The sequence below is a fragment of the Saimiri boliviensis genome, chromosome 13 (assembly GCF_048565385.1).
Source record: "Saimiri boliviensis isolate mSaiBol1 chromosome 13, mSaiBol1.pri, whole genome shotgun sequence".
In the NCBI taxonomy this organism is placed as follows: Eukaryota; Metazoa; Chordata; class Mammalia; order Primates; family Cebidae; genus Saimiri; species Saimiri boliviensis.
This window is the reverse complement of record NC_133461.1, coordinates 84209108-84234904: the sequence shown is the minus strand read 5'-3', so window position 1 is coordinate 84234904 and position 25797 is coordinate 84209108. Positions and strand designations below refer to the sequence as shown.

The 25797-nt window shown below is 35.1% G+C and overlaps 1 protein-coding gene across 3 annotated transcripts in view; it reads left to right on the top strand.

Moving 5' to 3' along the window:
* The window catches only part of NRG1 (neuregulin 1), a 1133076-nt gene that overhangs the window by 47903 nt on the left and 1059376 nt on the right, over positions 1-25797 (top strand). The window lies entirely within an intron of this gene.

The window sequence follows — 25797 nt, the reverse complement described above, 5'->3', positions numbered from 1 at the left end:
ATAGATTGAAAAATACTAGTTTGCTGACTATACACACATATGTGCGAAAATTCTGTTTTGTTTGCAAAAGCTATACAAGTATGTAAAATGCACAGACACATGTAGATTCACTAAGGTTTTCACCTTCTGAAGACTGGCTTGGGGGTAAACAAGAAGAGAGGAATGATAGTTTTCAATTTTTATTTTTCTGAATTGTTTGAAATGATAATGAATCTGGTGATGTATGCTCATTTGATATGTTCATTTTTTTTGTTGTTGCTGATGTAACAAATTACCACACATTTGGCTTAAAACAGCACAAATTGTTTCTTACAGTTCCGGATGTCAGAAGTCTAAAGTGTGTCTTACTGGACTAGAATAAAGATATCAGGAGGGCTGTCTTCCTTTCTGGAGGTTCAGGGGACAGACTGCTTTCTTGCCTTTTCCAGATTCTAGAGGCTACCTTCATTCTTTTGCTTGTGGCTTCTTCCTCCATCTTCAAAGCCAGTGGAATCACATCTTCAAATCTCTGTCTAACTCTCTGTTCTGCCTCCATCTCCACTTCCAAGAATCCTTGTGATTTCACTGGGCCAACCCAGATAATCCAGGATAATTTCCTTATTTTAAGGTCGGATGATTAACAATCTGAATTCCATCTGTACCTTACTTCCCACTTGCCATGTAACATAACACATTCATAGGTTCCAGGGATTTGGATGTGAACGTCTTTGGTGGGGTGTTACTCTGGGTACCACAGTAGGTAAGGGAAACAACAGCTTTCTCATAACCTATATGCTAGCTGTTTATGCTTCCTGTTCAGTTAATACCAGGTAAATGAGAAAAGAGAAATATCTGTGAGTAAATAATTAGAATTTAATACATTATTATTATTCTTTAATTTACATAGTATTTATAATAAAGTTCAAAAACAATTTGTCTGTGAGGAAGTGGGTTTTCTAAACAAGGATAAAGCCACCCTGTTTAGGAAAAATGTCAGAGAGGCTGCATACTTTCTATTCTTGCCTGCTTTTCCCATGGCTGCCTCTGTTGTAGCTCTTACTTTTAAAATATAATCATTGCTTTATTGATCTTTTTTCTAATTTTCTTGGAGATTCTTTAAGATGGAGGCTATGTACTTTAACTTACCAACCCATTTAATGAATATTCATTAGGTACCTGTTTTGTGCTACCTATTTTTCTGAACATTTGGGATATATCAATTGATAAAAACCAACAAAAGTTTCAATATTTTTTAATGGAGGGAACACATCCTATATAGAGGGTGATGAATGGAAAGAAACTAGAATAGGTCAAGAAGAATCAGAAGTGCCAGGGTTAGGGGCTGTTTGTAACTTTAAATAGGTTATTGGAATAGGCCTCATTAGCATCGTGATATTTGAGTAAATGTTTTGATATGGTTTGGCTGTGTTCACCCCCCCGAATCTCATCTTGGATTGTAGTTCCATAATCCCCACATACAGTGGGAGGGACCCGGTGGGAGCTAATGGAATCATGGGGCAGTTACCTCCAGGCTGTTCTCTTGATAATGAGTTAGTTCTTGAGATCTGATGATTTTATAAGGGGCATTTCCCCTTTTTGGTCTGCACTTCTTCCTGCTGCAAGGTGAATAAGGATGTGTTGCTTCTTCTTCCACCATAATTGTAAGTTTCCTGAAGCCTACCCAGCCATGCTGAACTGTGAGTCATTTAAACTTCTTTCCTCTATAAATTACCCAGTCTCAAGAATTTCTTCATAGCAGCATGAGAATGGACTAATACAGACTTAGAGGACTTTAAGGAGTTAGTCACAGGGTGTCGGAGTGGGCTTCATTAGGAAGATGCTATTTGAGTAAAGACTTTGAGGATTTTAAGGAGTTAGTCATGTGGGTAACTACACAACTGTGTTGGAGGCAGAGGGAGTATTTACTACAAAGTCCTTAAGGCAGGAAAATTCCAAGACTGATCAAGTAACAGCAGGAGAGTGTGTGCGGATGCCTTGGGCCAAGATATTACATACAGACTGAAGGGAGCCCAGGGTGGGGGGTGATCCGAGAGAGTGATTTTTCTGGCTTGGATCAGGGTGGTAGCAAAGAACATGATGGGAAGTCATCAGATTCTGGATGTGCTATGCTTGGAAAATAGGGCCAGTAAGCCTTGTGGACAGCTTGGTTGTGGGATATGACAGAAAGCGGTGTCAAGGATGATTTCAGGGCTTATAGTTTCACTAATTGGAAGGACGAAGTTGCCATCAACTGAGATAAGGAAGGCTCTGGGGAGCAGGTTTGGTAGAGAAGATCCAGAGTTTATGTTGGGCATTTTATAAAGTTGAGATTCTATAAGACTTCCAAGAGTAGATGATAAAAAGGCAATCTCCAGATATATGAGTCTGGAGTTTAGGAAAGAGATCTGGAATATGTGTATGTATGGGAGCCATCAGCACATAGTAGATGCTGACTGAATGAAGAGACTAAGATTACCAAATAGGGCATGGGCTTGAGGATGAGAATGAGAATGGAGTCCTGCGTCACTCCAGCAGAGATTAGGGCAAGAAGGGAAACCAGCCAACCAAAGAGACTAAGCTGGAGCCATCAGCACCCTTTTTGACAGCAGTAGGTAGTAGATATTTATTTAGTGGATAAATACACAACTAGGACGTAAAGTAGCAAAGGACAATGGAGAAATTTATCTCTCAATGCAGAAGAAATTAAAAGATGAAAAATAGGATCAATTGTATTTATCCTATCAGTTAATAGGTGGGAAGCAAGTCACGGAAATTAACATAAACATAGATCTGTTTCTTTTTACTCTGTAAATATATTTGTTTGTAATAAAACAAATAAGAACCATTAATTTTAATAAGTTAGATTTTTTTTCTTGATGCAATTACTTCTTTTTAATCTTCATGGTACTTAATGTGCTGGTGTGGCTAATTCTTTGAAAAAGTATGTAAAACCCCCCTTTCTCTATAGAGATGAATCTAGTTCTTCAGATTGGCTTTTCTATACTTTTTATTTGTTTTTGTTTCAGAGACAGGGTCTTGCTCTGTTGCCCAGGCTGGGGTGTAATTATGGCTCAGTGAAGCCTCGACTTCCTGGGCTCAAGGAATCCTCCTCCCTCAGTCTCCTGAATAGCCAGGACTACAGGGGCACACCACACTCAGCTAATTTATTTATTTTTTGTAGAGATGAGGTCTTGCTATGTTGCCCAGGCTGGTCTCGAACTTCTAGATGCAAGCAAATCTCTCTGCCTATGCTTCCCAAATTGTTGGGATTACAGGTGTGAGCCACCATGCTTGGTCATGTGAATATGCTTTAGAATTTAGAATGGCAACACTAAGTAGTTGAAACTCATTTTAGAAATTATCCCAGGAACATATCTAAATTTTTCATAAGGAATTATAGGAGAATTTCTAAAGTCAACTTGGTAAAACTTACTGATGCTTTTCTTTGAAAAAGCAAGGTTTTGCTTCCATATATTTGATAATTTGCAGTAGAACTTTCAACTTTCACTGTATTCCTAACTTGTATTAAAGGTGATTTGGAAGTTGTGTTGAGCATGTATCTTGCTATAGTATAAAACAGGCGTCCCCAAACTACGGCCCAAGGGCCGCATGCGGCCCCCTGAGGTCATTTATCTGGCCCCCTGCTGCACTTCAGAAAGGGACATCTCTTTCATTGGTGGTCAGTGAGAGGAGCATAGTATGTGGCAGTCCTCCAATGGTCTGAGGGACAGTGAACTGGCCCCCTGTGTAAAAAGTTTGGGGACGCCTGGTATAAAAGAAGTAGACATTTTCCTTAAGGACTTTATATTCTAGGTTTAACAGTTAAAGCACTTATATAAATGTACATACAAACAATTTAGTTGAGAAAATATAAGATGATGTAATTGCAGTTCTGTTTAACTATCTACCTCTTTGGAGAGAGGAATTTATAAAAGAATAGATTGAAAAAGTGGCAATAACTATAAACTTGCATTTTGACAGAAAGGAAGAATACAAAAGGCAATGGTATCAGCTGACTTGACACAGATACAAGTTGTACAAGTAGGATAGCCTATGCTTGAATAGTAGGTCACATATTTGACAAAGTAAATTAAATTTGGATATATTTGGCCTGACCTGTTGGTGGGAAGTGGATGTCTCAGTGTGGGGAGATGTGTGAGCTTTCTCAGGAGCAAAGAGAGCCCTAGGTATTGAAATCTTTGTGAAGGATTGGAATCTGAATAGGAAGTAGCAGTTTAACAATGCACATCTTAAACCATACCTCAGTTTTTTAATGAGGGTTTTAAGAGTCTCTAAAGATACAACCTGGGATGGACAATTACCCAAGATCGGTTACATATTTAACATTAGGGAAGTTATACAAAGTATGTTACTGCTTTTTGTGTTTATTTTTGGTGAAGACCTTCAGAAAGGCCTTAGCTGATCTCCAGGTCAAAGCCTATAGTGACCGCCTTTGCTGCCCCTGCATGCCACACCTTCCACTCTGTGCTTCCTTGTTGCATTCAGGGATTTTGCTGTCCTACTTCCTCTCTTACTGCAGAGGGATTCCAGAGCTCTTGGAAAATAGGAAGTAGCTCATCCTTTTCTATGGGCTGAGGGGAACAGTTCTTGATTCATGATAAGAAAATTCTATAATCTTTAGACCTTTGGAAGAGGTGACAAATACAGAGATCTTTCTTGGAATGGGATTTGTCCCAAACTATTTTGAGAAAGCACACAAAGCATTAACATTTACATTTTCAATTAAAGCATAGGGAAACTGTTTACAACAAGGGGACAGAAGTTGATGCTGTTGTTTATTATGTTATGTGCTGGTTATAGACCCTCATTTTATAGTTATTTCTCTAAAATGCAGTAAAAAAAAAGAATGCCTAGCACCATAGCAACCTCTATGAAATGAGGCATATGCTGTTTCTAAGACTCACAATATGTTTTTCTGAACTGTTTGCTCATAAACATGTTTATTGTAGGTGCTGTCTGAGCAGGGGCTGCTTTCCTGTAGAAATCCTCTCTTGAACACACTAGGTTCTGGTTCCTCTTGTGGAAGAATGAACTACCTTGGAGAATTTGATACTTTTAGATATTTGTGACATAATCAATGGCTGATATATGTCTTCAGGATTTGTGACTGGCCTGTCATAAATTGCCCTAGTTGCAGAATGCATAGCACATCACTGTCTTTTTATTACTGTTGTTATTGGAGACAGGCTCTAACTCTGTTGCTCAGGCTGGAGGGCAGTGTTGAGATCTTGGCTCATTGTAACCTCCGTCTCACCAGCTCAAGCCATCCTCCCATCTTAGACCCTGGAGTAGCTGGGACTATAGGGGTGTGCCTCATGCCTTGCTAATTTTTAAAAAATATTCCATAGAGATGAAGTTTTACCATGTTGCTCAGGCTGGTCTTGAAGTCCTGAGCTCAAGGGACCCACCCACCTCAGCCTTCCAAAGTACTGGGATTACGGGTATAAACCATTATGCCCAGCCCACTCTGTCTTTTGAGATGGGGGAAGTAGAGATGTAGTGACACAGATATTCTGTGTAATATAGTGATACGTTATTTGTGAATCATCTTGTTCTCGCTCTTAAAGTCTCACTATGCTAGAAACATCGTTTGATGTGGTAGCTGATATGAGTTCACCTTCTGGTTTTGTCACTAAATGCTTTATGCCATCGATCCCAACACTTCTCTGTATCTAGAAAATTGTTTAATTACTAAATTAAAATGAATTTATGAGAGTCTTTTGATGTCACAAAACGTAATAGCTGCTGAGTGCCCAAATATATATCCATTTTTCATTAGTGAAGAAGACCCATAAATGGTAAGGGAGAGGCTGCTTTTGGAGAGGGCAGAGCGAGAGGAGATGGTAGTTTGAAAACATGTCTTTTAAGGAAGGCTAATGAGGAGGCAATCATTCTGTAACATGTACTTGTGATCTAGTAAAGCTTGTATTTTGTATAGAAGGCTATGTAGCATTTATGACTAGGTTAATGTGTGAAAATAATGACCTAGAGTCAATGGGGCCAAGGGACATTTGTGGCATCTAACCCAGGTCTTTTTCGTTCCCAGGCTAGAGGGCTACAGTTCTCTTCTGGAAGTTGCTTGACATGATTGTCTTGCTGCTCTTAAAGCAAAATAGCTGAAATTTTGTTTAAGAAATGTTTTAGAAGAATGATTGCCTCATGTTTCTAACACCACTCTTGATTATTTGTGTATTAAATAGCTTCTTATTTGGGGAAAAGTATACGGAAATTTAAGCTGGGGAATTACTTGGGAGCACTTCTTTATTATTGGTTTGCTATTGCACTGCTATAAAGAATTACTTGAGACTGAGTAATTTATGAAGCAAAGAGGTTTAATTGACTCACAGTTCTGCAGGTTGTGCAGGAAGCATGGTTGGGGAGCCCTCAGGAAACCTACAATCATGGCAAAAGGGTGAAGAGGAAGCAAGTACCTTCTTTGCATGGCACAACAGGAGGAAGAGAGCAAAGGGGAAAGTGCTACACACTTTTATATATTTATTTTTTTGAGGCAGTCTTACCCTGTAGCCCAGACTGGAGTATAGTGATGTGATCTTGGCTCGCTGCAACCTCTGCCTCCTGGATTCAGGTGATTCTTATGCCTCAGCCTCCAGAGTAGGTGGGATTGTAGGCATGTACCACCATGCCAGGCTGATGTTTATATTTTTAGTAGACATGGGGTTGGCCTTATTGGTCAGGCTGATCTTGAACTGCTGGCTCAAGTGATCTGCCTGCCACAGCCTCCCAAAATACTGGGATTACAGGCATGATCCACTGTGCTCGGCCTTAATACTTTTAAACAACCAGAACTTGGGAGAACTCACTCACTATCACAAGGACAGCAAGGAGGAAATCCACTCCCATGATCCAATCACCTCCCACCAGGTCCGTCTCCCAAGATTGGGGATTACAATTCAACATGAGATTTGGGTGGGAACACAGAGCCAAACCATATCACTGAGGAATAACTTAATTTAGTTAGTTCCTGTGTATGTGTAAGAATAAAGTTTTCTTATAAACTATTCTATTTTTTAAGTTCAACTATTTTTTTCTTCCTTAAAGATAGGGAGGTTGAAAGTTGACTTTATAGTTCGATCTCTTGTTGTTCAACCATTAGCCAATAAATATGAAAGTTGACTTTATAGTTTGATCTCTTGTTATTCAACCATTAGCCAGTAAATATAAGTGGTAATTATTTAAGAAGAATAGCATAATAATAAAATATTGGGAAATATAAGAAGCTTAGCATTGTGGAGTTGGAAGGGACAAGTCACCGGAATTTATAGTCAGCATTTATTTTTCTGACCCCCTTAAGTGTAAAATGACAAAAGTAATATTTGATACATAGATTTAGTTTAAAGATTAAAATATAATGTATTCATTCAAAAATATTATTAAGTTTTTTTTTTTTTTTTTTTTTTTTTTACACAATAAGTCTTACTCTGTTGCCCAGGCTGGAGTGCAGTGGTGCATTCTTGGCTCACTGCAACCTCCACCTCACTGGTTCAATCATTCTCCTATCTCAGCCTCCTGAATAGCTGAAATTACAGGCATGCACCATCATGTCCAGCTAATTTTTGTATTTTTAGTAGAGACAGGGTTTTGCCATGTTGGCCAGGCTGGTTTCGAACTCCTGACCTCAAGTGATCTGCCCACCTCATCCTCCTGAAGTGTTGAGATTACAGGTGTGAGCCACAGTGCTCAGCCCATTGAGTATTTAGTATGTGCCAAGGCATATGCTGGTTCAGAGCATATATCTGTGTACTAGAAAGAAGATCCTGGCTTTACCAATTAGGAGAGGAAAAACTTTACCCAGAGATGACAAAAGTGATAAGTACTTTCACAGTGTTCATTGTGACAAAGTGTCAGACCTTACACAGTACCTGATACTAGGGGAGAAAGAGGGATGGAACTGATGTGTCTTAGGTGTAAAGTATACCCATTAGTTAATCCTGACAGCAATTCTATAAATTTGGTCTAATTTTCCTTTATCTTATAGCTGAGCAAACTTGTGTTCTTGTAGGTCAGTGTCAAGTAATGTTTGCTACATAAGTTAATGCGTAAAAGGAAACCTGAAGCAGTTGTGTAGTTAACCCAAATTCTTCAGCAAGTTAGCAATAACTGGGACCAGAGCTGTTTCTGACTTCAACCCAGGGGTCCTTTCATTATTCCACACTGCCTCTTGGAGTATGCATAGGGGTGTGTGTGTAAATATATACATATATATATGCATGGGAGATAGGAAAGGTTCACAGTCTTATATATGCTACCCTTATCAATATAAAAATTATTTCACAAAACACAAATAATAGTGAAGTCAGGGCTCCTAGTATAATCCATTTTAATTCCTATCACTAGTTATAGGTATATTCAGTTATGCAGATAGATTGACTTTATGCTGTGGATTTAGTGCATAAATTACAAGATCCAAATCTATGAAGTTTTGTTTTTCTGGAAAACTACTGGCTGTGAAGCAATTTAAGCCAGAATTCAAGGCCATTCATCCAAAATTTAAGGTGTTCTGAAATAGAAGGTGTATATATCACTTCATCTAATGTGTGGGTTGTGTGGGAGACTTTTCTTTGCAAATTGAATCATTGGAGACCAATGATCCTCTAACTGCATTTGAAATCCTTCAGCTGGCAAACCTTTGGTAGTTTTAATTTCTTTCTCAAAGAAAACATCTGTTATAGGTGTCTGTAGTCGAGTTGTGTGTGGGCTACACATTTTAATTAGTAAAGCTATAATGACTGTCTTGGGATTTTGTAGAAACCATAATAGTTAGAAGTGAACATTTCTAATCCTTTATTGTGATCCCATTATCAATTTCAAGTCAGTTTCTACCCTATACCATCTATCCACCAACTCCCAGAGAATGAGTATTGAAAGAATATATATAATATTTTTCTAACTTGATTTGTAGGGAATTGCTTTGAGTTCGAAACCTCTTACTTTTTGCCTGGAAGGGAAGCTGGGTCAGGAAAGCAGAGCGATTAGTTTTAGAGGGCTCGTCTTTTGTGCATCATACAGTTGCAGATCTAAGCAATGTCTTTAAGCCCAAGAAAATGATATAGTACTCCCAGAGTCTTCCTGGGTTTTCAGAAGGTGAGTATTAGCTAACAGTACCTAACTATGCCCTTTCTCTAATTTCTGTGGACTCTGAACATTCCTGTAATGTACTATTAGAGAAATACAAGACTTATCCTTTTTTCTTTTCTTCTTTTCTTTCTTTCTTTTTTTTGGGGGATGGAATTTTGCTCTTTGTTGCCCAGGCTGGAGTGCAGTGGTGCTTAAACATCAACCTGAATTCCATTTCTCTCCAGTCTGCAGTAGTCTGCCCAAATAATTAGAGTTTTAAGGCTTTTAAATGGTTACTAGTCCTTCTAGTAGAGAAAGGTGATACAGCCCCAGGTAATGTGTATGTTGGTACTATCACTACAGTGCTTTGGGTAGACCAGTCTCATCATGACTTCCAATCTGGAGTCTATTGTTATAGAAAGGTATAATATATTTATAATTTTTCTTCCCCAATATTTCTTTGCTTCTCCGTGGCAGTATTTCTTCCCTAAACACTTAGATATCTGTTTGATTTTACCCTTGCTGCTGTGTTATAAGGCAGACAAGCTCAAGCTGACACACACAGTTTCTCTCATGACAAGAACCAATTGTGATTTACGACCATTTACAGGATGCTAGTGATGTGGGGAAGGGTGCATTTTTAGCCAGCAAGGCTATGTCCTTTCACTTGGCAATAAAGCACATGTTAAAAATACATATCAGGGTTAAAAAGAGGAAACTTCACTGTAATTTTCTTTTTAGTGAAGAGCCCTTAGGCTAACTTTCTCTAATGTTCAGCTAATGTGTTTGTATCTTCAAATCATCATAACAAATATTTATTGACTGCTTGCTTCTTGCAAGGTGTTATGCTGGCTGAAGTGAATGTTTTCATGAAAATTCTAATGTATAGGACTGGGAAATTTAAAAAGGGGTTTTATTAGCATGGGTCTTTGTCTGCTTTAGTTGAATAGAACCTATTATGAAGCAATACATTTTCCTCCAAAAATCTGACATATTTAGCAAGCAGCATATCAACTAAAGATGAAGAAAAGAAGTGGAAACATTTATTCACTTGTAATGGTACTATGAATCTTTGTTTTCACCAGAAATTCTTGAAAACCTAGATTATAATATGTTACAGTACAACCTTGGGTTTGGCTTTGAGCACCAAGGATAGACAAAGATTTATGAATACAAAAGGTGCTGTGAATGTGCAGATTCCTGCTAAAACCTGAATGTCCTCTAGTCTTCTACACTGTCCTAAATGTGGAAAAATCAGTCTTCTCATTGGTTAGAACCTGGTGACTTCCATCATTGTAATTACTGTGATATAGCCTGTAGGGTATGAGTGATTAAATAATTTAATATTGCTGGGAAAGCTACTTATTATTTGTTTAATTTGTATATTTGCAAGCAGTTCTTCATATCTCATGACAATCTTTGCATTCATCACTTACTGAAATGGGGTTCTGACTTAATAAGATTTTTTTCCTCATTATAAAAATTCTCAGAACAAGTCAAGATCTAATTAGACATCTTCATTTCATTTCTAAAAAGGCTCTTTACAGAGCCTTTTTAGAAGCCCAGCAAACACTTGTTTTTATATATCATTGGACCAAACATAGTCACATGACTATGCCTTGATGCAAAGAAGACGGTGAAGATGTAATTTTTTAGCCTTGGCGTATTAAAAAAATCAGAATTCTGATAGTAAGAAAAGTGTACTGTTTAGTTGTCCAAGATGTGCCTTTTTTTTTTCTACCTCTGATTTCTTTTGAGTACTTTGATGAAGTACTCTGATGAAGTACTCCCCATACTCTGGCAGTTTTCTTTTTCTGGCCTGCTATAAAGTGTGGTGTTTGCACTTCATGTCTGAGTCTTTCTGAGAAGAGACTCCTGCAAGTCTTGAAGCTTTCAACTACATTAATATTACAAGTGCAACCTTGAAGCAAAACTTTAAAAAGGTATTTTACGTTTTTTTCCCTTTTTAAAAAACATTTTAGTGTTTTGTTGTCAATTCTAATTATCTGTGCAAACTGATTCATGCAGAAACACACAATTCTGAGAGAAAAAGGGGCCATGGGACTGACAGCTTAGATTTACTGACTGAGAGAAAATGGTGGTTCCCAAATAAAAACTCTGCAGTTGCAGACATTTTGGAAGCAGCTTTCATTCTCTAGGTCATATTTTAATTCCTGATCCTGATGTGGAAGGGAATCCTCATGTTAGTGTCTGGGTAGTCTTCCTGATAGACTTTTAGTTGAATAAGTAAGGAAGGATGCTCACAATAACAAACCTTATTCAGTGTCCCAGTTCCTGGGCAGCCCAGGGCGTTAAGACCTAACCTAGGATGAGAATGGTTTGTGTGGAGCTACTGAAACTACAGCTCCTGATCTCATCCAAGATTGTTGTTTTTTATTTGCTGCTGACTGGCTGTTTCTTTGGCCTTCCAGCAGCAGGGATAGCCCACGTAATTACAGATTTCTAGATAATGAGGCATCTTAATGAGAATATGGCTTGATTTTTGGAAGGACTAGAATGAAGGAGACCAAGTGAATTGCTTCAGGGTACCTGGCAGAAGAACTGGCATTAGAACCTTAATTCTGTGCTCATTGTACAGTGACTTCCTCCAGTACATGAAATTTGTCAGAAAATGAGATGAAGCTCCATGTTTTCTTATGCCCTCCCTCTTTGTTCCTGGTATTTAACCAACCTGAAATCTACTCATGGATCTGTCGAGTTTTAGATTTAGTAACAGGCTCATTGACTATGGAAATAATTGGTGAGGTGAGGTCTCTGTGGCAGATTGAAGTAACTAAAGCAAAGGGAGGTGGGTTTTTGTGGTGGAATGAGGGACAGTTTGCTACTTCAAAGAACATTTCTGCAGTTTACGGTCGGCCTTGGGGTTCTTTTGTCTCTGTAACTTATTAGCAGAGGAACAAAAAGCTACCTACAGCAGTGTGAATCAGCAAGTAGGAAGGATTGTTAGTCATGTGAACTCAGATATTTCCTATTGCCAAAGGCTTGATATATTCTTATCTTACATTTTATCTTCTCTGTGATGATTTATTACATGTAGTGATAGCATAGTCTTCTGTGTGGCTGAATTGGGGGCACACTTGGTCTAATCCAAGTAATTACCTGTACATAAGATTACATACAGCACAATCAGCGAAGAGGCTGTCCTTTCTTCCCCTGTCACTAAGATTTAGGGTGACTCTGGAATGTCACCGTGTAAGAACATCTCTTACTCTTGTTGTAAGCATGTTTCTAAATCCCAAGTCAATCTGCTAAAGGATTTTCTGTGAATTTCTTATTAATTTCTTGATGTAAAAGCTCTTATGAACATATATAATCCAAACTTAATTCTTCATTTGAATCAAAATCATTTTTATTGAGGAGGGTGCAATTATACAAATCTAGATTTTCCCAGGAAATCTGTGACATATGGACTTGAAGTCCAAATGGAACTCTAGGTAATGTGAGCCCCGGGTAAGGTATAGCAAGGATGGGGAGGTACGTAAAGAAAGGAGAAAATGAATCATTTATTGAGAAAGGGGGGCAAGGTGGCCAAATAGATTTGCTTTTCAAAAAAGGGTGTAATTTAAGCACTTAGTTTTGGTTTCTTTTGAAGCTGCCTTCCCTTTCCCCTCTCCCTATTCCAATATAATAGAGTAAGATGGAAAAAAAAAACAAAACAACTATTTACTTATTTCCTAGCGTAATACTTCTCAAATTTTAACAATGTGCATGTAAATCACCTGGAAATCTTGTAAAAATGCAGATTCTGATTCAGTAGTGGTCAGTGATTCTTGAAAGAGTGTTCCTCCGAGTAGCCATGTTGGAACCACTTGTGAGCTTATTAGAACTGTACATTTATGAGCCCCACCTAAACTATTGAATTAAAATTTCATTACATGGACCCAGAAACTGTTTTAGGAATCTTGCCAGGTGATTCTTATTTACCTTAAAGTTTGAGAATCACTGACATATGTAATATTCTCTGGAGTTTTTCTCAGAATTCGGGTATTTTCTACTGTCATTGGGCTCACAGTATACAGTTGATCTTCAGCAATGGAAACAGTTGGACAGAGACCTTTATTTAGGCTCCTGAATGGCTATTAGCATATTAAAAGTTGACTGGGTTCACTAAAGTCTGTATTTCTTGGTCCTTTGACATCTGTTATTATAACCCTAATACTTTCTAAAGCAGACTTGCCACTTCATAGAATCACACAGTTCATGGAATTATATGTACTTCATGGATTCATGCACATTAGCATAGCTAGAGACCTTTATATGACAATTGAGTAACACTGACCTCAGAAGATAGAATGAAGGAAAAAACTACCTAAAATTCCCTGTAGCAATTTTTTTTGCAGAGTTTTAGGGGATATGGATGCTATATGAGCTTTATATCTTTATATTAGCTTAGTCCTAGTTCATTTCTGGTTTCAATCATTCTAATGGCCGCTGGTCATTGTTACTCAGAGTCTATGACTGGCTCATTCTAATGGCTACAAGCATGCTTAGCAGTGCCCTCATGAATGTTGCCATCATTGTTGAAGGAAGACAACATTTTAATAATAAGAATTGGATTGTCTCAGTATTCAGTTTTTGCAAAAGGTGGATGTAATTGTTTACAACATCTCAACAGCTATTTTATTTATTTGTTTATTTATTTATATTGAGACAGAGTCTTGCTCTGTTGCCCAGGCTGGAGTGCAATGGCGCCATCTCAGCTCACTTCAACCTCTGCCTCCCAGATTCAAGTGACTCTCCTGCCTCAGCCTCTGTAGTAGCTGGGATTATGAGCCTGTGCCACCATGCCTGAATAATTTTTGTATTTTTAGTAGAGACAGTGTTTTACCATGTTAGTCAGGTGGGTCTCAAACTCTTGACCTCGTGATCTGCCTGCCTTGGCCTCCCAAAGTGCCGGGATTACAGCTGTGAGCTACCGCACTCGGCCTATTTTTAAATTCACTTTAAAAAAAGTTTTCACACCCCATGATTATGCAACAGCTATAATTTTAATTTCTAAAAGTTTTGATGATTTCCTCCAAGGCTATAGCTGGAGAAATGCACATTGTCTATTATTAGTAGCATTTCTCAAATTGTTTACAAGACCTGCAATATAGATGGGCTGATACTATGTTTATGCTTTTTCATTGAGAAATTTTGGTCTTGCAGAAAGAATCCATTTGTTTTGTGAATCTCTATAAAGCAAGAAGAGTTCGAAATTTATGAGGGCACTCAACAAGTGTTCCAAAGAAGGCTATTTAGGTACAACATTTGGGTGCTTATATAGTATGTTCTTTTTATCAGTACATAGCTTAAATATAAATAGATCTAAGAACCTTAGTTAAGATGATAGGGTAGTGCACACCATGCTAATCTCTCATATGGAATTCACATAAAGTGTCTGCTGCAATTTTGTAATCTTTCCAAAAGCAATATAGTGTGTCTACAGCCTTCATTTACAACTTATAGAAATTTACTCATTTTATGCAGAAAATTGGAAAGGAGCAGATGTTTATTCCTAAGCTAGAATTTTGAAGTCCAACAATTAAAATAAACATGTCTCTGCCAAAACTTGAACTAAATTAAAAAATTTAGCATATAAATTAAAGCTCACTTAAAACTAAATTTATCAAGGAAATACATTTGTTTTGCATTGCTGGTTTCAATTATTCTGAAAAGGCTTTTATTTTTATGGAACACTGAAGATTTTGAAAAGTTTCAAACAATTTATTGGACAATTGCACCATTTAAAATGAGTTATGTATGTCTTGCTTAAATGTATGAGCTATTAGCACATAGTTGATGACATTATAGGGAGACATTAAAGCAACCATATCTCCTAGTTTATGTCTATCTTCCCAGGGGGGTTCAAGAAACTGGTCTGTAGACCTGAAATAGACAAAGTTATGGGCTGAGGATGAATGCAGCATTCTCTTTTATTCATTTGTTCTTTTGGTCAGGAATCTGAATTTGGAGACATCTTCAATAAATTATTCATAGTCAAATATTTGTGCTCTTAGCTTATTGCCACAGAGCAAAAGAGATTTTGTTACTTTTTAATATCTCTCTGCTTTTGTCTGATTTGTACAATGTTGACTAATTAATTTTTCTTAAACACTTTGCCCTCCACACGTAATTTTGCCTAAAACCTTCATTGACTCTTGTTATATGTGCTAGCATTCTAGGGTCTCAGTTTACTGTTGCTACCCTACTTAAATGAATCTCCAATACTTCCTAATTGTCACTCCTTGGCTTCAACCAGTTCAATGACTTTCTTTTCTCTGACACACATCAGGATTATGCAAAGTAGTTTCTTGGCTTAAGTTACCCTGTATTTCTACAAAGGTCCAGATAGATCCTCAGATGTGACTATCTCTACATACAGGGCAAGGCAGAGCATCTGAAATCTAGTTTAGGAATTCTATGTTGTTAATGTTTTAGCTTAAAAACTCTTAAATTTAACCATTTTTTGGAATTCTCTTTATTATATTACATGCTTCTGAAATTAAAAAAAAAATCTAAACATAATTAAATCCTTTCTTGAAAATGTAGGGTGATGTTATACACAATATAATTAAGTTGTAAGATGGTGATTTCTACTAAACAGTTAAGGTATTAAAGACTATCCTTGTGTTAAATGGATTCAGGCTGTCTTTCTAGTGTTTTTGTATATTCTGACTTTTTAGTGGTTTTTATGTTTTCATAATTGTTTTAAGTGTCTGTCTTTTCTGCTACACCTGTATCCAAATAGAAGTACTTATCTTTCTAATGTATTTTTTCAGTTTGTTGTATGTTGGTAAAGCCTAGAATTTTTAACTTAAGCAAAAATAAATAAACTTTGAATAAGATCTCTCTTATAAATGAAGTGCTTGACTTGTTGGTATTTTTTTTTCTTTTGTCTACTTGGATACCTTTATTATTTGCTTACTTCTGAATTCTTACCTATGATTTGTATAATACAGAATGTTATTAAATAACCTACAAGCAAGTAATTACTGTAGTTGAAATGGCAAGGGTATGGGAAGCTGGGTGGCGTTTGGTATTTTCAAGTAATGCATACTTAAATATTGATCTATTGGCCTTTCACTCAAAGTGTCCATCAAATCTCAGATCTTTTTTTTTTTTTTGAGACGGAGTCCTCTGTCACCGAGGCTGGAGTTCAGTGGTGTGATCTTGGCTCACTATAACCTCTGCCTCCTGGGTTCATGAGATTCTCCCAACTCAGCCTCCCGAATAGCTGGAATGCTGAAATTACAGGTGCATGCCACCACACAAGGCTAATTTTAGTACTTTTAGTAGAAGTAGGGTTTCACCACGTTGACCAGGCTGGTCTCCAACTCTTGACGTTAAGTGATCCACCTGCCTTGGTTTCCCAAAGTGCTAAGATTATAGGCGTGAGTCGCCACACCTGGCCTTCCATCAAATTTTGAAAGCTATTAAGATGTTTTTATTGGTTAGAAAAATTAAATCTATGATTCTGTCTCTCAAATAAAATTCTGGTGACTTTTCCCTAACTCACCAAAAGTAGATACATATTTCTGCTTCATTGTTTTGAGAAAAAGGCTTAAGACATTTTGAAATAAAATTCTATACATATTGCATGGAACTTCTGGCTATGTAAAATGGCCTTCTCCACTCTGAAAATCTCTCTTTTGATCTTTTATCTGTCATGTCTTCCCCACTCCCATCCCCCCAACCCCCCCCCCCCCCCCCCCCGCCCACCGCACTCCTTACCCAGTCTTGACACTGCAGAACAAGAGATGGGATGAAAGTTGGAAAATAATAATTTATGGAGAAAGCCTGTGTTCTGTGCTTTATGAAAGTAAATTGTAGAAAATTAATGTTGTGACAAGATGATTCTATTTTGATGAATAAAATCATTGAAAAGCTATCAAACCCCACTGTTTTCTCTGCTGAGAGAACTTTTTTCCTCTCTATTCTGCATTCATATTCCTGGCTGTCTTCCCAATTAGTATTTGCTAAAGAGTGATAATTAGGGAGACAGGATTTTCACCTACCTTATGAACAGTAAAAATACCCATTTTTCCACCAGTGAATCTATGTGTATTAATATTTTATGCTTTCAGAAAGAAAATCACACACTGCTGTGATTCCTGCTTAAAAAAGGAGATAATCTAATGCCAAAATAAAAACAATTTTATGGTAGTTTTACGAGCTCCGGAGAACAATGGCCACATGATGTTCAGTTGCTTGTTTCGTGTCTAATGACTGTGTTCAAGTACATCTCAAAGGCTAAATTTGGTTTAAAATGTCTTACATCTTCTCAAATTCCTTAGAACAAGAGCAGTAAATTAAAATTTCGGCCTTGGATTGCCTGTTTTGCATAGGTAATCTATTCATATGGCTCAAAAATCTGAAAGAGTAAATGAGTACATAGTAAGAAATTTCCTTCCTACATCCTCGTCTTCCCAGCTCCTTTCACTCCTCCTTCCTTCTCCATGAAAACTACTGATTCTAGGTTTTTACGTGTCCTTCCAGAGATTTTTATGTATATACAAACCTAAAATAAACATAGATTCTTATTCTCCTACTTTTTACAAAAAATAGCACATTTTATAAATATTTTGCCTCTTGATGTTTTTTTTCTTGCTTAACATAATATAGAGTTATTTCTATATACGTACATAGGAACTTTTCTTATTTTTTTATAGCTGCATATCATTTCCTTGCACTGAAGTACCATAATATATGCATATTTCACAATTCCCTTATTCATATATATTTGACTAGTTTCCAATCTTTTGATATTATGAACAATACTGCAAATAATACTGTATATGCATAATTTTATACAGTAGGATAATTTCCCAGTATTGGAATTGCTAGGTTAGAGTATAGGTATTTGAATGTTGATTGGCATTGTCAAACTGCCCTCATGTAGGGATTGTGCTTATTTATGTTCTTACCAGGCTTATATGAGATTGTACCGTTTTCCTCAGCCCTATCAAGAGAGCATGTTATCAGGCTTTGACATTTTGCCAGTGTGATAAATACAAAATAATACATTAGTAAATTTTTAACCTGTGTTTTTCTTATGAGTGAAGTGGAATATATTTTCATATATTTAAGTAATGTTTCTCTTTCTATAAATCATATCTTTTTCTTTTTATCAACATTCACATCATTTATTGTTAATCATTTTGTTATTTATTTCTATAGGCTTTTAATAAATTGTAGCTTTTCCTGTGATATAAAGTAAAAAATGTTTCATGATTACATCATTTGCATTTGACTCTGGGTATCAGCTTTTTTTTTTTTTTTCTATTTTTGTTTGTTATTTTCTGAAGAATTGGTTGAATTTCTCTAGTTTAATATGTTGGTTTCTCTTTGTGGCTTCTGGATTTTTAGTCAGAATTAGAAAGGGCTTCCCCATTCTGCAATTACAAAGGAAATCTGGAATTTTTTGTACTTTTATATTATCTTTAGTAGCAAATAAATCTCTGATTCATCTGGAATTGGCCTGTAGTAAGATTATTTTTTCTTTATATGACTTAGTTATTGAATGGATTATCTTTTTCCCACTGATGTAAGATATTACCTTTATTATACACTTCTTTATATTGTGTGATAGTTTTGGATTTTCTATTCAATCTTATTGATCAGTCTGTTTATGTGCTAGTACTCAGGGACTATATGTTTTAACTTCTAGAATTTCTATACTACCTTTAATAACTAAATTGCTAAGCTGTTTTCCCATTTAAAAGTTTTTCTTAATGTTCTTATTTTCTTCTTTTTTCTTTACAAACTTCTAGATTGACTTATTTTATTCAAACAGCTGGTATTTGAAAAATAGGATTGCATTACAGTTTTAAAGCAACTTGTTTTTATGATGTTGAAATTTATTCTCAAAATCATAATGTTTTTAGTTGTATAATTCCTTTTGTTTCCTCTAATGGTGCTTTAAATCATACAAATCTTGCACATTTTTAAAATAAACTTTAGCTCTTGGTATTCTATGTTTTTCATCACCATTGTTAGTGAGTTCTATATGCTGATTTTGAATTCTACTATTTTAGTCATCCTTTATTGCTTGTAGTTGTTTATCAGTTAATTATCTTCTATTTTCCAGGTATACAATCATAGCTTCTATAGTAAATAATTCCTTTGTTTTCCCCTTTCCAAATTTGCATAGATCTAATTTGGTTGTGACTTGTCTAATTGCTTTGGATTTTACCTAGGGATCAGCTTTAAATATTGTCAGTGATCATCTTTTTCTTGTTTCTCACTTCTGGGATTCTAAAATTTTGTCATAAAGCATGGTGATGGTTTTTGCTCTGAGTTAGACATATTTTACTATGTTAATGAAGTATCCATCTGTATAGTCCTAGAGTTGTAGCTGGACATGTGAACACTTCCTTAAGACATGTATTTCTCAGCCCAGCTTGCATTTAAGCATGACCTTGTGATTCATGTGTGCCCATGTTCTTGCCGTTGTAATGTAAGTGAAACTGATATATGTCAATTCTTCCATATCCTTTCTTTTCCCTTCTTGCTGGCAGAAAAACAGAAGTGCTGGCAACCCAGCCTCAACTATGCAGAGGACAACAAGGCCCACAGGGATGGCAAACCACAAGATGGAACCAACCTGGGTCTCAGAATCACTTTGTGGAACAGACCGCTACTCTGGAACACCAACTTCCAATTATTACTTGAGAAAGAAAAAGAAACATAATTGTTTTTAAAGTCATTTTATTGTTGAGTCTCTTGTTACACTTAGCCCTTTATTACCATGACTCCACGTTTACAGTTGACCCTTGATCAGTGGGGTTGGAGGGTTAAGGGCATTGATCTCTAGTGTATTAGAAAATCTGCATATAACTTTGACTCACCAAAAACTTAACTACTAATAGTCTACTGTTGGCTGGAAGCCTTACTGATAACCTAAATAGCCAATCAACACATATATTTCATGTATTCATGACACATGTTTTTCTTATTTTTTTCTGTATGTCTAGTCTGCACAGCAAGTCTCAAACAAATTTTCTATATATTTATTTCTTAAAATCTGCATATAAGTGGATTTTTAGATTTCAGACCTATGTTGTTCAAAGTATTGTTCAAGGTTCAATTGTAGTCCTTTCTTTTTTAGGTGATTTTTGTTTTTAATAAAATAACTTTTTTTTTGGTGAAAGGCCATATTTATCTATGGAAAGTATCATATGCTATATATTTATGGATATATGAATAGAAGTTATTTTAATAGTTTTACAATATTTGACCATTCTTGCTTTCCCCAGAATAAGTCACATTTCATATAATGAATTATTTGTTCAAGTGCTTCTGGGAATGTTTCATTGATATTCATACCTAAGCTTTGTCAGGTATTTTTGTTTTATGCAATCTTCATAAAGTTTTGATATTAGTGTTATTATTCTTTGTAAAGGGAAGAAGAGGTTTTCTTATTTTTTCTAATACAGGGCTATTGTAAACACTGGAACTCATTGTTCTTTAAAAATGTGATAGAATTTTCCTACAAAACTTCCAAGGCCTAGAGATTTTGGAGTATTCATAATTGGCACATTTCTGTAATTCATTTGTTGAAATCAGATTATTTAAATTTTTTATATCTTCTGGGATCAGTTTTGGTGAATTATATATTACCAGAAAATTACATATCTCATTCAGATTAACTTTATTTTGGTATAGAGTTGAATAAAATGGTCTCTTTTGGTTCTTTTATTTTTCTTTGTTTTTGTGGCTTTTAAACGTATTTTCATTTTTGTAGTTTGTTCATATTTCCTAGAATACGCTAACTCTTCTTCATATATTGAATGTTTTCTTAAAAATAATTTAAAAATGTATTTATTCTACTTTTTCATAACTCCATAAATACTACCATTTTCTCCTTTTCCATTGATTCTTTTTGTTCTTTTCTATAAATTTGATTCAGAAGCTCAGTTCCTTCTTTTCATTATTCTTTTAAATTCTTTAAATAAAAATTAAATGCTGAGTTTTCCTTTGAGCAATGATTTAGCTACAGCTCATGAATTCAGGTATGATGTTTCTATTAATATTATATATTCACGTATGTCAGTTTGTATAACTCTTTGAAGAGGAAATTGTTTTAGAGGGGTTTTAAAAATTTCTGTATGAGGAAATTTAAATTTTCTCCAATTTCATCAATTTCTGTATTTAGGATATTATGTTACCAGTATATTTTTTCCATTATTTCTAGAATTTACCTGTTTCTGAAATTTTTTATGGCTTCATATGTTATCAATTTTAATTAATATTTCATATATTCACAAATATGGATTGTCAAAAAGATGATAGGTCTTTTCTATTTCTAATAGAAAGTATTTTTGGTATATCAAACATCCATAACTTGTTAATAATGCTACTCTGTTCTCATAGATTCAGAGAAGATAATTATACTCCAATCACTAGTGTGTTTCCGTCTTTTATTTCCTGTAACTTCTGGTTTGTAAATATTTTGCTATGTTATAGTTATTCATAACAGTTAATTTTTTTGTGAATTACTCCCTCTTGAGTTATACAGTTTTGTTTTTTGTATCATTTTGGGCCTAAATTCTTCCTTGTCTAATATGAATATCAAGACCATCTACTTAGATTCTCTTCCATTTTTCCAGTGTATCTTTGTCCACATTTTAATATTAATTATTGTGAATCAGTTTGTTCTAGGTATTCTTTTAAACAGTATTGAGTTTGGTTTTACTTTCTCAATCTAAATATCTTTGATTTTTAACAAGTCAATTTAATCTATTGATATTAATATAGTTGATATATTTGTTTTGAATGCTGCCATATGTTACATTTTTTGTTTTCATGTTTGCTTTATGTTCTCTAATAGTCTTTCATTATATTGTCTGTGTAATTCCCTTTAAGTATACTTCTTATGTTTATGAAGGTTACATATTTATCTATTGGCTATTTTTATAATTTTGCTTTTATGTTATACTCTTAGATCTCTTTTTCTTTATTATATCAATTTTCTATGAAGCACAGTGATACATAAAAATACCTTCATCTTCTCCCTTTTATTCTTTCTTTCTCTACTATCCAGTAATAGCCAATAAAATGATCTTGGTTTTTAATATTTTGTAAAATAAGTTTGTACTTCTATCAATTTTTTTGATTTGCTTTAATGCTATTACTTGATTTCCAGGAATTTTAGTAAAATAATCAACAAACTGTTCCAACTGCCTGATTTCTTTCCCCTTCTTTCCTAAATTTTTTAATTGTGCCAGTTCTGCTTGTCAGAGCACATTAATATTCACGTTCTTTTTTGGTCATCTCAACCTTAAAGTCTTTTTTTAAATCATTTCCTCAGTCATATTTATGTGGCTGAAGACCACCTACTATTGTTCTCAAGAAAGATTAATTCATTTTTGTATGTAAAAGCTATTTGTTGCCTTTATTCCTAAAGGACAACTGGACTCAAACTTTCTTTTCCTGAGGACCTTGTAGATGGTGCTGTTAATACATGTTTTATAGTGTTAAATTCAACTGTAGATAAATTTGATTTTCATCCTTATAAATAATTTGCTATTTTTGCTGGGTTTTCTTAGATATTCTTTGTTCATCATTTAAAGTTCAATAACTGTCTGGGTTGTCTATACTGGGATAGTTTTTCCTTGCCTCCAGTGTACCTTTCAATATGTATAGTATGCTTTTATTTCAAAGAATTTTGGAGAGCTTATATCTTTAAATTGTCTTTATGTCCCTATGTTTTTCTTTTTTAAGTACTCTGTTTTATATGTTTGAGCTGCTGTGATAAATTATCATAAATTAAGTGGCTTATGAACAACAGAAATTTATTTCTTACAGTTTTGGAGGATCAAGTCACTGGCAGATTCTGTATTTGGTGAAGGCCTGCTTCCTGGTTCATAGATTCTGTCTTTTCACTATATCCTCTCATAATGGAAGGAGCAAGGAAACTTTCAGGTTCCCTTTTATGAGGGCAGTAGTCCCATTCGTAAAGGTTCTGCCCATATGACCTAATCATCTCCCAAAGGCCCCATCTTCTAATAACATCACCTTGAAAGTTAGGATTTAACATAAGAATTTTGGAGAGAAATAAATGTTCAGTCCATAACATACTCCAAATACATTTGTTGTATCTACTTTGCCTGTCTTCTGTATCTGTCATCTAGTCTCTCATTCTTTCATTCTTTTCAAATCTTTATTTTCATTGAATTTTGTTCTCCTTTTTTATTAGCCTTTATGTTCCTTATTCTATTTTCTGTAGATTTTTAAAATTATTTCTGCTGTTTCACCCTATTTATTTCTTGAGCTCTGATAGCTTCTATTTGAGCACTTCCTGTTGATTTCCTGTTTCTTCTTCATGATCGTCCTTTTAAAAGCAGTTGCTTCATTTATTTTATAAAGCTAATGACATCTTTAGTTAGACTTTTAATTCTGTCATTGAAGAAATTCTTGTGCTCTTTGTCTATTGGCCAGTTTTACTGCTCTTTCTCCATTTTTTTCCTTATGGTAACTTTGTATCAATGCTGTTCTGTCTCCTTTGCTGATATCCATTACTGAATGAATTGTATCTTCATGCCTTACCTATATTAGTAGAGGTATTTGTGAGGTGGGAAGATTCAGGCAGCCTTTTAAATTTCACACCTTAAAGGTGCTTTCATTAGGTGCTTCCACAGAGACGTTGTACTTGCTGCTAATATGGTCCCTTTGTTCAGTTGTTCAATCTGTTTATTATCCATCTATCAATCAGTCAATCGTTCATCTGTCTTTCTGTCCATCCATCCATCTTTCTTTCTTTTCTGCTTCTCTAAACTGTATTCAGGAGTCTTCAGCAGCCAACCCTACTCACTGCCATACTGCTTCTAATTTTTACACATGATGAGTTGTTGCATGTTAGTATCTTCTACTGCTGCTATAATTTATTTTCCATGGTGGTGTATTTTTGTTGGTATTTTCTGGGAACTGTCACTGTTAAGCTACTTAATCTCAATCTTCATTTTATCTTTATTTCTTTTTGCTTCTATCAGACCTCTGCCCTATTGACAGGATAGTATAGTATACCAAAAATATAGTTTTGGCATTTCAGGGTGCCACACATGTTGAGAAAATATTTTTGGCAGTATCTTTGGAAATCTGCCCTTGAATAACTATTCTCTGTATCTTTATAATGGTTTTTCTGTAAGGTTTATGTACAGTATCAGTTGCTTTTGAGAGCCTCTGCATGGTGGGAAGTATGAACATTATATCTGTTGTAAATTTTATGACTAACGAGTTTATTTTTTCTCATTTTTTATTTTCTTTGTTGCTTTTGTATAATACCCAGCAAATGGAAGTTTCTTTTTTCTGATGGCTTGTTCATACAGGAATATGAAAACTGACATTTTGGGGTTGCTTTTGTCTATTTTATTAGGATTTTTTTTGTTATTGGTGGCCATGTATGTAGTTTGAAATGAAGTGTGCATTTTTAGGGTATAAAATTAGCCAGGGTTTACAATGGCATGATGGGTAAAGCACGTTTATTTTTTACTCCATTTTTCCTTTTTAATCCTGATGATGTTGTCTTGTTCTCATTTTTGGTAAGTTTTCCATATTCATGGACTGCTTTGTTACTTTGTGACCATGAAATGCTTGAATTTAGAGTTCTGTGTGAGAAAAGTGATCCTTGCTGTGCTGTTATGACTAAGCATATTGTGTACCACAGTTAGGAAGTAAAAAGCACTTTGCATCCTGAGATAAATGATCTATATGGATCCATCTATACATCTATCAATTCATCTTTCTTTCTTTCTTTTCTTTCCTTCCTTCCTTCTCTCCTTTTGTCTCTCTTTCTCTTTCTTTCTCTCTCTCTCTTTCTTTCTTTCTCTATCATCACCTTATCTAGCACTATTCCCTCAAATTAAGGAAGGCTTAAGCTCCTTCTTATAAGTTGGTAACTCTCATTGAAATAATTCGTTCCCTGAATTTTGCAAAACTAACATCTATAAATTTGTGATGACCCTTGAAGATAAGATTTAAAAATAAAGAAACTGTTCTATCATGAATAGGCTTACTGTAACTTTGATAGCCTTGTGTTTTTTTTTTCCTTGAAATATCAAAAATATCTGAAATGTCCATTTGTCAGTGATTCTTGCAAATATTTAAATTTTGTAAATAAGAATACCTTTTAAAGAATATTTTTATCTCTGCATTTTTCTTTTATTTACCATAGAAACACTACCCAGCGTTATTGTTATTTTTATAAAAAGATGAATATGTAATTAAGAAGATCTACTTAATATAATGCTTATAATTAGGGTCATGAAAAAGTCTTGAATTGTGAATATTGTATTTATTGAATATAAAAATTATAGAATAAAGCCCATAAAATATAATATTAGATGTGGAAACAAGGTAATATTTCTTTGACAAAAAGGTACATGTACATATTTAGGTCAGAGATTGACTAATGCTTAAAAATGAAGAAAATAATGAATCAATCTCATTGAGACAAGTGATCCATGATTGGGTTAAGAGAAAATCTAGCTATTCAATTCAGAGTTCACTTGAATGCATGGGCTGCTGTCAAGTTTTTAATAAAAGTACAGAGCAGCTTCCTAACAGAGGTGTGAATAATGGAAAAGTTTATATAAGTCTCTGAAACAATTTTAATATAATTGAATCAAGGAAATAATTAAAGTGTATAATAGGCTTCTATTTAAATTTGTTCTTAACAGTGCAATTTCTTATTTAACTTCTGTATTATGAATTTAATTATTT